Raw genomic sequence first — 14,153 nt, 5'->3', positions numbered from 1 at the left:
GGCTGGCTGGCATGTGGTGCTGGGGGATTGAACTGCTGTCCCTGTGCTTTGCTAAGCTTGTTCTAAGTAGGTGCTTTAGACCACTGAGCCCTCTCACCAGCCCCAACCACCAAATTTTAGAGATGGAAAAGTGCAGAGCACTTTTAATAGTGTTGTGAAGGAAAAAAAATGTAAGAAAATACACATTTAATGCATAGAACAGTACATATGACTATTTTGGAAATGTTAAAAATCAGAGGGAAGGGGCCAGGGAGATAGCTCAGTAGAATAAGTGCTTGTCTGACACGTGCCAAGAGCCTGAGTTCAATCTCTGATTCTGCAAAAAACCAACCAACCAAATCAAACCAAACCAAACCAAACCAAACAACCAAACAAAACTAGAAGGAAAATGATAGGTTTTTTTTTTTTTTTTTTTTGGTAAAGGGTCTTACTATGCGGCTTGGACTCAATAGTGATCCTCCTGTTTTCAGCCTCACCAGCACTGGGATTTCAGACATGCACCACAAGATGGGTCTGGCAGTGGCTCAGTGTGCCCCGCCCAAGGGATCAAACCCTGCTCCCTGTGCTTGCCTAAGCAGGGGCTTAGTCCACTGAGCTATCTTGCTGGCCCCTAAATGATAAGTTTTTGAATCAAGAAATTATGATAGTTTGATCTAGGGTTGTTCCAAGTTGATATAACAAGCAGCAAGATAGAGTTTATGCAATTTTTTTTTTTTTTTTTTTTTTTTGGTTTTAATAAGGAACCTATCCACTGACACTTACTTTTGCTTCGATTTGATTTGAAACTGTCTCATTGCTGTATGTTTATCAATAAAACTTTGAAAAGAAAAAAAAATTTTTTTTTTTTTTTTTTGACAGAAAAAAAAAAGGGCCTGGGGATTGAACTCAGGCCCTTGCACTTGCCAGGGAAGCGCTTACTCTATTAAGCCACCTTCCCGGCCCCTATGCAAGTTTTATCGGCTAGAATAAACTTACCAGGTTTCTACCTTAGCCTCAGTTGGTCATACTCAGAAACTAAGCAAAAGATACCTACATTTTAAAAAGCCAATATCCCAAACTCAGTTGAACAAGATTAAATTTCATTCATAACTCAAAAATAGTAGTTCTCACACCAAAGTATTTTCAGGACCAAGAACAGCTGGCTCTTAAAAGAACTTCATGCATTCAAAACCGTTAGACAAGTAACTCAGATATCATAAGAGGAGGACCCCACAATTAAATGAAAATCTTTGACTTAAAAAGTATAAATTTGGCATGGTGGCAGATGCTTTAAAAAAAAAGTGGGGGGGCTGGTGAGATGGCTCAGTGGTCTAAAGCACCTATTTAAAACAGGCTTAGCAAAACACAGGGACCGCGGTTCAATCCCCCAGCACCACATGCCAGCCAGCCCCCGCCCCCTGGTGGGCTGAGCTGAGCTGGCCACACACACACATAAAAAAAAAAAAAAAAAAAAAAAAAGTGGGGGCCAGGGAGATGGCTCAGTGGAATAAGCGCTTCCCTGGCAATCACAAGTGTCTGAGTTCAATCCCCGGTTCTGCCAAAAGAAAAAAAAAAGTGGGGCCCAGCGGGATAGCTCAGCAGACTAAGCGCCTGCTTAGGCAAGCTCAGGAATGGGGTTCCATCCCTGGTACCACATGCTACACTGGCCCCACACTCCAAGCACTGAGCTGGCCACCCAGACCGGGCACTGTGGTGCACACCTGTAATCCTAGTGCTGGGGAGGCTGAAAACAGCCACTCCAAGTCTAAGCCTCCTGTACCAAATATGTAAATAAGGAAAAAAAAAAGGCGTATTAAAATTGCATTACCTTAAAAAATTGCATTATTTTGTTAGTTTTTAAATTCTTATTTATTTATGTTTGTTTGGTACAGAGTCTCGCTATGCAGCTTGGACTCATAGTGATCCTCCTGTTTCAATCTCCCCAGCGCTAGGAATACAAAAATGCAGTGCACCACCACGTCCGGTTTTGTGGCTGGCTGGGTGCAGGCCAACAGGACACATGATACTGGGGATTGAATCCTGGACCTTGTGCTTGCCAGGCAGACGGCTTTAGACTGCTGACCCATCTCCCCAGGTTACATTATGATTCTTTTTAAAGAGAGAGAGGAAAAAAAAAAGTTGCTCAAAAATTCAACACAGTGGCTCCAACACACATTTAAACCTGTAACAAAATCATTAACAACCCTAATCTGTCTCACCCTAAACCACAAATCCTACAGAAATCTAGATATTAAATCCTTTCCCAATCCCCAGTTCTATAAATACTCAGCTCTAAAACAGGGAGAGGGGATTATTTACATAAACTACAACATGGACTGTGCCTCCTGAAGTCATGGGAAACTTGCCTATGCTGCAACTGTAAATATGAAACAAATGTTCAGGGGCTGGGGAGATAGCTCAGTACAATAAGAGCTTGCCTGGCAAGTGCATGGGCCTGAGTTCCATCCCTGGTTCCGCCAAAAAGAGAGAAAGAAAAAGAAAAACAAATGTTCAAGCATTACTTGATAACCAAATCTCTTTAATTTGGTTTAGGGTCTCACTTTATGGCTTCATCCTTTTAGAGCAAGAACCCTTTTTTTCCTACATCTTTTGAGATAGTCTTTTTTTTTTTTTTTTAACCAGGGATCAAACTCAGGACCTTGCTGGCCAGGTAGGCACTTCTGCTGTTGAGCTATCTCCCTGGCCTGAGACAGGGTCTTGCTATACAGTTCAGGCTGGCCTTGAGCTTACTTAGCCCAGGCTGGTCTTGAATTCAATGATGGTCCTGCCTCAGCCTCCTGGTGCTGGGATTACAGGAATGAAATTATTTTTGGGAAAGGTCTATGGGGTGCTCAGGGTCTCAATACTAGATGGGACTTGTAGTGATCCACCTGTTTACAGCCTCCCAAGTGCTGGGATTACAGGTACATGCCACCACGCCCAGTCTCAATTGTTGCCTCAGTGCGCCCCAAGGGTGGGGCTGGTATGACAGGCCTGGGGATTGAAAGCCCAGCTCCAGCACCCAGCACCGAGATGCTTTAATCCGCTGAGCTATTTGGCCAGCCCTGGAACCCTAAATTCTGTCAGAAGTCTTCTGTCGTTCTCAGGGCCAGCCTCCTCTACCAGTGGGACTGAGTCAAAATTACAGAACAAAAAGCTAAGGGCTTACTGCATAGATTACCAAAAAAGAAAACTGAGCACACTGTACATTGAGTTAAATATTCCATTCCCTCCCCCATCTGTCTGTCTCTCTCTCGTATTTGGTACAGGTATCATTACACAGCTTGGACTCGTAGTGATCCTCCTGTTTTCAGCCTTCCCAGCGCTGGGATTACAGGCATGTGCCACCATGCCCGGGCTCTTTTTTGAGACAGGATCTTGCTATGTAGCTCCTCCTGCCTCCTGAGTACTGGTACTGTAGACATGCACCATCACACCCAGCTCTAAATTATGTGCAGCCAGTATGGGATTGGGGAAGGAAGTAGAGCAGAGGCAGAAGGAGTTGCTACTTTATTTTACACAAGTCTATCTTCCTTACCTTTACCCTTAAATGAAAATTATCAAAGATCAACTCTTAGAACCCTACAACACTCTTCAAACACACCTAGTAAATAAAGTGCAGATGAAACATATTGCAGTCGCCAAATCTATGCAAAACAGAAACTATCAAATATTCAGTATTCATTTTAAGTAATCTTGGATTTGAAAAATAACTTGCTGAGGACTGGGGATATAATTCTAAGGTAGGACATTTGCTTACTATATATGAGGATTTGGGTTCAACCTCTAGCACAAAACAGGAGGGGAAAGAAAAGGCAGAGGAGGAAAAGGAAAATAGGGAAAGGAGGGAAGGAAAAGGAAGGAGGGAGGGAAAGGAAGAAGGGAGAAAAGAGGAAGGGAGGAAGGAAGGAAGGAAGGAAGGAAGTCAGCCAGCCCAGCCAAATGCTAAAGCCAGGACAGAAGCAGCCTCAGTATATGACTTAACATTACTAGCAAGTCAAAGAAAATAGGATCACTTTTTTTAAAAAAAATATTTATTTATTTAGTGTGTGTGTGTGTGTGTGTGTGTGTGTGGCCAGCTCAGGCCACCAGGGGGCGGGGCTGGCTGGCATATAGTGCTGGGGGATTGAACCGCGGTCCCTGCGCTTTGCTGAGCTTGTTTTAAGTAGGTGCTTTAGACCACTGAGCCATCTCACCAGCCCCACTTTTAAATAATAGATTGTGAACTGCTATTTTTTCCCCTCCTGTTGTATCAACTCAACTATGTCCCCACATACCCAACAGATACCAAATTGGTATTTAGAAGAAAAATCCTGAATGGTTTTAGAAGAGGGCAATGATTATCACTTTTCAGTAGCTCTTACATTTCTAGATAACCATGTTCCTAATACAGTGGAGTTAAAAGCATCAGCTGAGGCTGCAGTCCATGTGTGAGGCTCTGTGTTCAATCTTCAGCATCAGAACAAGCAGAGCATCACTTCTTGTTTTCCTGATTTTTTTTTTTTTTTGCGGAACCATGGATTGAACTCAGGCCCTTATGCTTGCCAGGGAAGTGCTTATTCCACTAAGCCATCTGCCCGGCCCCATTTTCCTGATTTTTTAATCCTGGCTATTTCCTTAGTTGGGTGACATAAAGCAAGCTTCTGGCACTAAGCCCCACTGTGTTTCAGTTTGACCATTTATAAAGTACAGTAATATATTTATTTCATAGGGGTGAGGATGAAACAAAGTGCTTAGAATAGGGCTTTTCACATAACACAAAAATAATATTTTAAAGAAAAAGTCTAGCTTTTAAAATTAATTAGGCTGGGGACCAGGGATATAGCTCAGTGGCACAGTGCCTGCATGGTAAGCACAAGGTCCCTGAGTTCGATTCTCAGTACATAAGATATTAGTGATTTTTTTTTTTTTTTTTTTTTGCGGAACCGGGGATTGAACTCAGGCCTTTGTGCTTGCCAGGGAAGCGCTTATTCCACTGAGCCATCTCCCCGGCCGTCAGTATATAAGATAAAATAAAATACAAAAATAAGGGCCGGCAAGGTAATTCAGCAGCTCTCTAAAGCATCTGCTTAGGCAAGCTTAGGCACATGCCGTGCCAGCCCCACCCTCAGAGTGGGCTGAGCTGGCCAAAAATAATAAAAATAAAATAGGCTGGACATGTGTATAATTCCAACCCTTAGGAGGCTGAGCCTGGAGGATCACCAAGAAGCCATCCTTGACTATAGTGGTGGTATAGCTCAAGGCCAGCCTGAACTACATACCAAGACCCTGGCTCAAAATACATCCCCTAATTAATAATGATGCCCAGTTTTAGAAGACATTTATCCTAAGCCTGATCTACATGTCATGGAAACTACTTTTTAAAATTTACCAAGGCCAGGGAGATAGCTCAGCAGATAAGAACCTGCCTAGCAAGCACAAAGTTCCGATTTCAATCCCCGGTACCACACATGCACGCGCGCGCACACACACACAAAACAACTCTGTACCATAGCTCACAACTACCTGTGTTGTGAAGGTTTATTACTTCTTTAAATGACAGTAAAGTTATATTTATATTTGGGGTGGCCTAAGATAATTATAAGCTGAAACATAAAGGACCTTGATAAGTCTTTTTTTTTTTTTTTTTAATATTTATTTATTTATTTATTTAGTGTGTGGCCAGCTTAGCCCACCAGGGGGCAGGCGGGCTGGCATGTGGTGCTGGGGGATTGAACCGAGGTCCCTGTGCTTTAGCTTGGCTTAGCTTGTTCTAAGTAGGTGCTTTAGACCACTGAGCCATCTCACAAGCCCCTTGATAAGTCTTATTACTGGTTAAAACTGTTGTTTAAATGGTATACTTCTCTGGTACATTTGCACCATTTTTCTTGTCCCACAGGGCTATAAGAAGTTTTGACACAGCTTAATAACCACTAAGTGATAACAGCATATGTTGCAAACTTTGATTAAGCAATTGGTCATTAACTTAATACTTTTCCTATAATCCCTCAGTTTCAGGGCAATCCAAGGAATCCCATTTTAACCAGGTCTGGGCTTTAATTGCCCCAGATCAAGACCCTAAAATGTTCTAGCCATTTCCTTTAAATTTGACTCAAAACCCTAGATTAGCTAACATTTACACTTGATCTTAGCTAAAAGACCAAGAAATGATAGATTAGCTAACATTTAATCCACCTCTTGAGCAGCTGGAGATGGAAGCTCACCACCACCAAGATAATTCTTTTGGTATCAAATTGTGACACCACTAAATTTTCTCTAAGCATAACTGTTTGACAGAACTGAATCATAAGAAGGCCAGAATGTCCTAAATACTTAATCCTCTTCCATATAAACCCGTAATCCTTCCCCAATAACACTATATTTAGCCCAGGTAACAAGAAGCATAAATTAGGGGCTGGTGAGATGGTTCAGTTGTCTAAAGCACCTACTTAGAACAAGCTTAGCAAAGCACAGGGACCACGGTTCAATCCCCCAGCACCACAGGCCAGCCAGCCCCGCCCCCTGGTGGGCTGAGCTGGCTCCCCCCACATAAATAAATTAAAAAAAATTAAAAAAAAGAAGCATAAATTAAGATCAAGAACACACCCACATCATCCTCACCCTGGAAGCTCTTTGCTTCTTTTTCCCCAATTTTTTGGATTCTAGTTAATTGTCCAGGAACTTTACACTGTGCTCATACAACTTACATCTAACTCACGCCACCTATCCCCCAGATTTAATCACAATGTCTAGAGCAAATCTACAACAGTTATCAGATCAAGAATACTGTGGGCTAGGTGGAACCTAACTTCTGGGGGGTCATTCAAATGGCCCTAAAAAATCCAATTCAATCCCTGTAGCTTCTATCTTTTGCCTTGAGCATTCTTTGAAAAATGTGTATAGTAACCACAAAGAGCTCTATGAAATTTGGGTAAAAACTGAGGGAACAAAACTGGTGAAGTGGAAGATACATATACCAGATTTTACAGCCAAGTCAAAGTAGCATAGGTAAATTCAGAAAACAGCATTCAGTCTCATTTTATGTGTTCCTAAGATTCACTGATTTCCCCAGACGATATCAATACCCTTGAGTAGTTTATGAAATAAAATGAAATTCTTCAGACCAGCAGTAGTGGCTTCTATAATACCACTGACTACATTTACACAAAATCTTCTAACTTTATTTTCTTCTAACTTTAAAAATACAGCTTTTTATACATATTATCTCCTTTGGTCTTCACACATCAATCCACGAGGAGAAAACAAGAATGAGCAGTCCTGTATTTGCTTAAAAAGTTTCAAATGGCAAAGTACTGAGATTTGGTGTTGCACAGCAATATAATCCCAGCAATTTATAGGCTGAGGGAGAAGGATTAAGAGTTTGGGGCCAGGGCCTGTGAGATTGCTCAACACACTAAAGTGCCCGCTTAGGTAAGCGCAGGGACCACAGGGACCAACGTTCAATCCCCAGCACCACATGCCGCACCAGCCTCACCCCCAGGGCCAGCTGAGCTGGCCACAGTCCAGGTGTAGTGGTGCACACCTCTAATCCCAGTGCTAGGGAGGCTTGAAAACAGGAGGTTCACTATGAGTCTGAGCTGCATAGTGAGACCCTGCAACAACCAAATACATTAAAAAAAAAAAAAAAAAGTTCAGAGCCATCCAGACAATTTAGCAAGACTGCCTCAAAAAAATCCAATACATACATACATACATACATACATATGTAATTAGGGCAAAGGAGATAGCAGTGTTAAGAGTACTTGTCTATCATCTGGCAGTCCTGGGTTGAAACCCTAGCATGAGAGCAAACTTTCATTAAGGCACTTCCAACCACAGCATAAGACAAATCTGCATAGGATGACCCTGTACCAAATAAATAAGAAAGAATCCCGGCCAGGTATAGTTGGCATGCTTGTAATCCCAGCACTCAGGAGGCCAAGGCAGGACTGCCTTTTTTTTTCTTTTATGGAACCAGAAGACTGCCTCGAGTTTGATGACAGCCTTACATAGGGAGACCCTAAAGAACTTAACCATGCCCAGCCTCTTTTCCTTCTTGTTAGAGCAACAGTCAGGAATGGAAAGAAAAATCGGAGTACTACAATATGTTTTCACAAGTGGGCTGGGGGGATAGCTCTGCGGCATAAGTGCCTGCCCTCCCGGCAATCTCAAGGTCCCTAGTTTGATTCCCATGGGGGGTGGGGGGAGTAAGTTATGTTTTCAAAAGATGAATAAAGGAAAAAACTGGATTGAAATTGGATTGCATTTGTCAAGGAGTCAACTATTATTACTACTGGAGAAAAACAGCAGTGAATGTAAATATCAACGTGTTTTGGAAACCATTACTAACAAACATTTGCCAAAAAGGAACGTGAAAACACCAGAAAGAGTAAATCTGGGGCCGGGGAGATGGCTCAGTGGAATAAGCACTTCCCTGGCAAGCGCATGAGCCTGAGTTCAATCCCTGGTTCCGCAAAAAAAAAAAAAAAAAAAAGAGTAAATCTAGTAATCAGAAATAAGTATATATATATAGAAGCCATAGAATTGTGGTTATCGCCGGGTTGGTGGCGCTTCCCCAATACCCCAGCACGGGGAGGCTGAGGGAAGAGGATAGCTGTGAGTTCGGGGCCAGCTTGGGCTACATAGGCTAGATCGAGGCCAGCTTGGGCTAAATAAGCTAGTTCATGGCCAGCCTGCACTATATAGTGAGAACCTGTCTCAAAACAAATAAAAAAGTGGTTATCCAATACAGTTAACCTTTCTTGAATTAAATTCTTAAAATTATCCATACAGCCAAAACGTACACTATAAATGTCAACAAGTAACTAGAAAAATCCATTTGCCATTAACCTTTAACCTTAAAATCCTCAGGCACAGTCAGCTCTTCTACGGGGTTACACAGTCACAAGTTAACTATTGCAAGAACAGAGTCTCAAGTTCAAAGTGGCTTTTGTTGTTCGGTCACTGGAAGGCTGACAGGACACGCAATGAAACCTGGCTAGCACGTGATAGCTAATTCCACACTCAGTAAATATACAAAATACCAAAGCCTGCTTGTTCTCACAGCTCCAGTAAGTAGGCCCAAGTGAAAAACAAACCGTCCACCGACGCCCTTCCTAAGCAGGCTTCAGACGCGCAGTGGGCTCAGGCCCGTGCAACCCAGGCCACCTTACCTGTCCAAAGGTAACCAATAATGCCGCGCAGGGCTGCCCTGTGGGGCCGAGAAGCAGGCCGAGGCCCTGTCTTCTACCTCCCGCCTCGGCCTCTGGCTTCCAGGTAACTAAGGGAGCGCGCGAGTCACAGAGGAGCGGAGTGTGACATCAGCAGGGCCGCCGTGACGAGGCCGCCCGCGGGAGCAGGTCCCGGCTGGAGCCCGCGGCCCTGACCGCTCCCTCAGAGCCGGCGGCTCACTGAGGCTCGTTTTGCTTTCGTTCCCTCCAGAGGGCCGAGAACGGGCCTCGCGTCGGCACTCAGCGCAGGACACCGGACGGGGGTGGGGGAGGTGCCGAGGAAGCGACCCAGGGCGGCAGAGGCCGCCGCCCGCTCTCGGGCGGAAGAGGGGCCGCGACGCCCCAAGACCACGCAGTTCGCCCCCGCCCGCTCCAACTGCGCAGGCGCAGCACTGGCTCCCTAGCTTCTCCCTCCAACTCCACAGAGCCAGGCCTGGTGAACTCAGCGTGTAAAATCTGTCGGAAAATGGACGCTACGCCCACTCTTACAGAGACAAACTCCTTCTACTAGCTCCTTCCCCATTTCTTACTTCTTGTTGCCCACTCAGCCACTCGGACGTACCTTCACAACCTGCCTCTCAGGAGCCTCCCAGCCTTTGTAATACCGGATGTGCTCTGACTTCCAGGGTCAGCTTTAGACTCTACACCCTGGATCGGCCCCCTCAGAAAAGGCCCGCCCCCGTGCCACTTAAGGCCAGTCTTCATTGGCCGTTGACCGCACTTCTACCTTTCCATTGGCTGTACGTGCACAAACAGCGGTTGCTTACTTCAGAGTCATTAGCTAATAGCCTTGTCAATCAAATCTCTGACCACCAACCGGCGTCGTAACAATAGGTCTCCGCCTTCGCACGTAGTAAGGAGGTATGGCGGTCTACCGCGCCCCCTGGTGGAGAAAGTGAAGCAAGGCAAGCCCCGCCTAAGGTCTCTCAAAGTGGTGCAACCCCCTAGACGCGGGATGAGAGAGCGCTGCAATGTCCTAAGATTCTTTAGTTCTCGCGCAATAATGAAGAAAGCGAAGTACGAACAAATGGAAAAGCTCCCTCACGGGTACCTATGTACTGTGAATCTAGTAGAGCTTAAACTTCAGAGCACCCGAAGGTTCAGCAACCTAGAGATCGCGAGGAGAAACGGTCACCGCAGCCAGCCTCAGACGCACAGACCCCAACCTAGAAGACCCGGTCTAAGCTGAGTGTTGGCCTGAGGGCCGCGGGCTGGGCAGGCGTGCTGTCAGGACACCTGCCCTCCTGGCTGCTTTAAGGAAGTGGGTGTTCTTTAGAGTCCTCTCCGCCCTTAGAGTTGGGGCGGAGGAGAAAGGCAGTGACTGACACCTGACTCAGCTATCCTGGCACCCTCTGTCCAGGCACCCTCTTTGGGGACCAACCCAAGAGAGATCCCAGAGCTGGGATTGAAGGGCTGGAGTTCCCTTGTGGGCTTGTTCCTTACAAGAAGCACCACCTGTGGAGGAACTTTTTTTGTTTTTGTTTTTGTTTTTTTTTGGTACTGGAAGTTGAACTGGGGATCTTCAGCTTGCCAGGCAAATGCTGTGCCGTTGAGCTATCTCCCCAGTCTCATGGAGAAACTTAAGTTGCGAACTTTTTTCTAAACAATCTATTATTGGAGGACCCAGCGCCAAAGCCCTGACTCGCCCTGCTGTGGGGAAAATGATCCACAGTCTATTTCTTATAAACTGTTCTGGTGACATATTTCTAGAGAAGCACTGGAAAAGTGTTGTGAGCCAGTCTGTCTGTGATTACTTCTTTGAAGCTCAGGAGAAAGCTGCCGATGTTGAAAATGTACCACCTGTCATTTCGACACCTCACCACTACCTCATCAGTATCTACCGTGATAAGCTCTTCTTTGTGTCTGTCATACAGACTGAAGTGCCACCTCTCTTTGTGATTGAATTCCTACACCGAGTTGCTGATACTTTCCAGGACTACTTCGATGAGTGTTCGGAGGCTGCAATTAAGGACAATGTGGTCATAGTGTATGAGCTCTTGGAAGAAATGTTGGACAATGGATTTCCACTGGCTACTGAATCTAACATTTTAAAAGAAGTGATTAAACCACCAACAATTTTACGTTCTGTTGTCAACTCTGTTACAGGCAGTAGTAATGTAGGGGACACACTCCCCACTGGGCAGCTATCCAACATCCCATGGCGCCGGGCAGGAGTGAAGTATACCAACAATGAAGTCTATTTTGATGTTGTTGAAGAAATAGATGCAATTATAGATAAATCAGGATCTACAGTCTTTGCAGAAATTCAGGGGGTCATTGATGCTTGCATTAAGCTGTCTGGAATGCCTGATCTCTCTCTCTCTCTTTCATGAACCCAAGGATTCTGGATTCTGCTTCCATCCTTGCATCCGGTTCAAGCGTTGGGAATCTGAAAGAGTTTTGTCATTTATTCCTCCAGATGGAAATTTCCGACTCATTTCATACCGTGTCAGCTCACAAAATCTAATGGCAATACCTGTATATGTGAAACACAGTATCAGCTTTAAGGAGAACAGTTCTTGTGGCAGATTTGATATAACAATTGGAACAAAGCAGAACATGGGAAAAACTATTGAAGGAATTACAGTGACAGTTCACATGCCAAAAGTTGTGCTGAATATGAACCTGACACCAACACAAGGCAGCTATACATTTGATCCAGTCACCAAGGTACTAATGTGGGATGTGGGGAAAATTACTCCACAAAAGCTCCCAAGTCTTAAAGGACTGGTAAATTTGCAGTCTGGAGCACCCAAACCAGAAGAAAATCCTCAACATACAGTTCAAGATCCAGCAGCTTGCTCTTTCAGGTTTGAAAGTAAACCGTCTGGATATGAATGGGGAGAAATATAAGCCATTTAAAGGAGTCAAATATGTCACAAAAGCCGGAAAATTCCAAGTGAGGACATGAGAAGAGGCCACCATTCCTCGAGATCAGTTTGTTTTCCAAGTGTCATTACAATGTATTACTGTTGGGTACCAAGTGGGTGGGAATACATATTCTTAAAGCATTTATGTCTAGCTATACACCACTAACAAAGTTTGCTTAGTAATCAGTGTAGGGTTCTTAAGGAAATTTAAGCTAAGGAAACTTTTCTAATGACTTAGCTTATTTTATACCTTTTCACTTAGGAAGATTCTGGAGATGATTTCTTGCAGAGGGGGCAGGGAGTCCCCACTGGATGCTGCACACCATAAGGGCAGAAGGCTACAATGGCAACCTCTCCTAAAGCAAGTGAACTGGGTTCATCCAGCAGGATCAGTCTTAATCTGTGATGTGTCAGGTGCAGCCAAATGTCATACCTTCTGACCGTAGCCATCCCAAACAGTACTATCCTAACGAAATCCCCTCACCCCAAGAAGTTTACAGAAAACTGCCTCTTCAAGTGTTTGCCTTATTCAGCTTTTCACTTGTGCCATTAAGCAAGCACTGTAGCAAAAGCCACTTCCATATGGCCCTGGCAGGGAGTACTGCTGCTCCATGCTCCATCCTCACTGTACTTGGTATTGTATTTTTTATAAATAAGATTTTTATGTAAAAGCTCAGATTTTGATTTACAAGGAACTTGCTGCAGTACATACCATCTCAAGTTTGTGCCACCAGTTCAGCTGTTAGAGAGCACAGTAAAAATCATTTGTATCAAAGGGGCAAATGCTTTATAAAGGTAATAAAAAGGGGGCCGGGGAGATGGCTTGGTAGAATAAGAGCTTCCCTGGCAAGCACAAGGGCATGAGTTCAATCCCCAGTTCTGCCAAAAAAGAAAAAAAAGAAAACTAGGGCCATTCTTTTGGGCTGGTGAGATGGCTCAGTGGTCTAAAGCACCTACTTAGAACAAACTTAGCAAAGCAAAGGGGACCGCGGTTCAATCCCCAGCACCACATGCCAGCCAGCCCCGCCCCCTGGTGGGCTGAACTGGCCACACACACACAAAATACATACATAAATAAATAAATAAATAGAAATTTAAAAAAAAAAGGTAATAAAAGGGAACGCTACTTCTGCTTTTAAGAAGTTATTGCAAGCACAAGTGTTGTGCTGTTAAGCAAATTAAAGTAGTAAAAGAAAAAAACAATCTATTATTATTATTATTATTATTGACACAGGGGTCTCCCAGTTTCCCCAAGCTGGCGCTAAGGGCTCCTCCTGCCTCAGCCTCCTGAATAACCAAGACTACAGGCACGCGCCTGGCAACTATTGATCATTTTTTGACAGTTTTTACTAATTTATCTTTCTAATATTGCCCAAAATAGTATAAAATTGCTATTGGAAGAGGCAAAGAGTCTGCATCTTAAAAATGCAGGGTTGGGGAAGAAAAAAAGTGTAGTATGGTTACAGACCAGTTGATAAACTTATTTTTATGATTCTGTGGTGTTTGTGGTTTTGTTGACATTTGAAAACATAAAACCAACGTGGTGGTATACACCTCTAAACACAGCATCGGGAAAGCTGAGATAGGGCTTGCCACCAGTCAAGGCCAGTCTGCTCTACATAGTAAGACCCTGTTTAAAAAAAAAAAAAACACATTTTGCGGGCTTGCGGGTTAGCTCAGTTGTTTAAGCACCTACTTGGGCAAACCCAGTCAGGGGCAGGGGACTGTGGTTTGATCCCCAGCTCCACATATCTGACCAGACCCGCCCTAAAGGCAGCCTGAGCCAGCCAAAAAAAACAAAAACAAATTTTTTCTTTATCATACAAAAAAATGCTTCAGATGTTTGTTGAAGAAACTATCTGTGGGGCTGGTGAGATGGCTCAGTGGTCTAAAGCACCTATTTAGAACAAGCTAAGCAAAGCAGAGGAACCGTGGTTCAATCCCCCAGCACCACATGCCAGCCAGCCCCGCCCCCTGGTGGGCTGAGCTGGCCACACACACACACACACACAAATAAATAAATAAAATTTTTAAAAAAGAAACTATCTGTGATACACTGTATGTTTTGTTTGTGATGCTAAAGATTAAAGCAAGA

The 14,153-nt window shown here is 44.2% G+C and overlaps 1 protein-coding gene and 1 pseudogene across 3 annotated transcripts in view; one reads left to right on the top strand and one right to left on the bottom strand.

Annotated features, from left to right (window-relative positions):
* The window catches only part of Tmbim6 (transmembrane BAX inhibitor motif containing 6), a 28,867-nt gene extending 19,009 nt beyond the window's left edge, over positions 1-9,858 (bottom strand). The window contains exon 1 of one of the 3 annotated variants that reach the window (XM_023722681.1): positions 9,751-9,858. The gene's annotated coding sequence lies outside the window, so the exon portion shown is untranslated. Of the gene's footprint in view, positions 1-9,131; positions 9,310-9,718 lie in introns of those variants that run through there. The other 2 variants (XM_023722683.1, XM_023722682.1) reach the window with 2 other exon arrangements.
* Positions 9,859-10,841: 983 nt separating this feature from the next.
* On the top strand, positions 10,842-13,256 carry LOC101589700 (annotated as a pseudogene).
* Positions 13,257-14,153: the final 897 nt, after the last annotated feature.

The sequence above is a fragment of the Octodon degus genome, unplaced genomic scaffold (assembly GCF_000260255.1).
Source record: "Octodon degus isolate 3935 unplaced genomic scaffold, OctDeg1.0 scaffold00093, whole genome shotgun sequence".
Classification (NCBI taxonomy): Eukaryota; Metazoa; Chordata; class Mammalia; order Rodentia; family Octodontidae; genus Octodon; species Octodon degus.
This window is presented reverse-complemented; position numbering and strand designations above follow the sequence as displayed.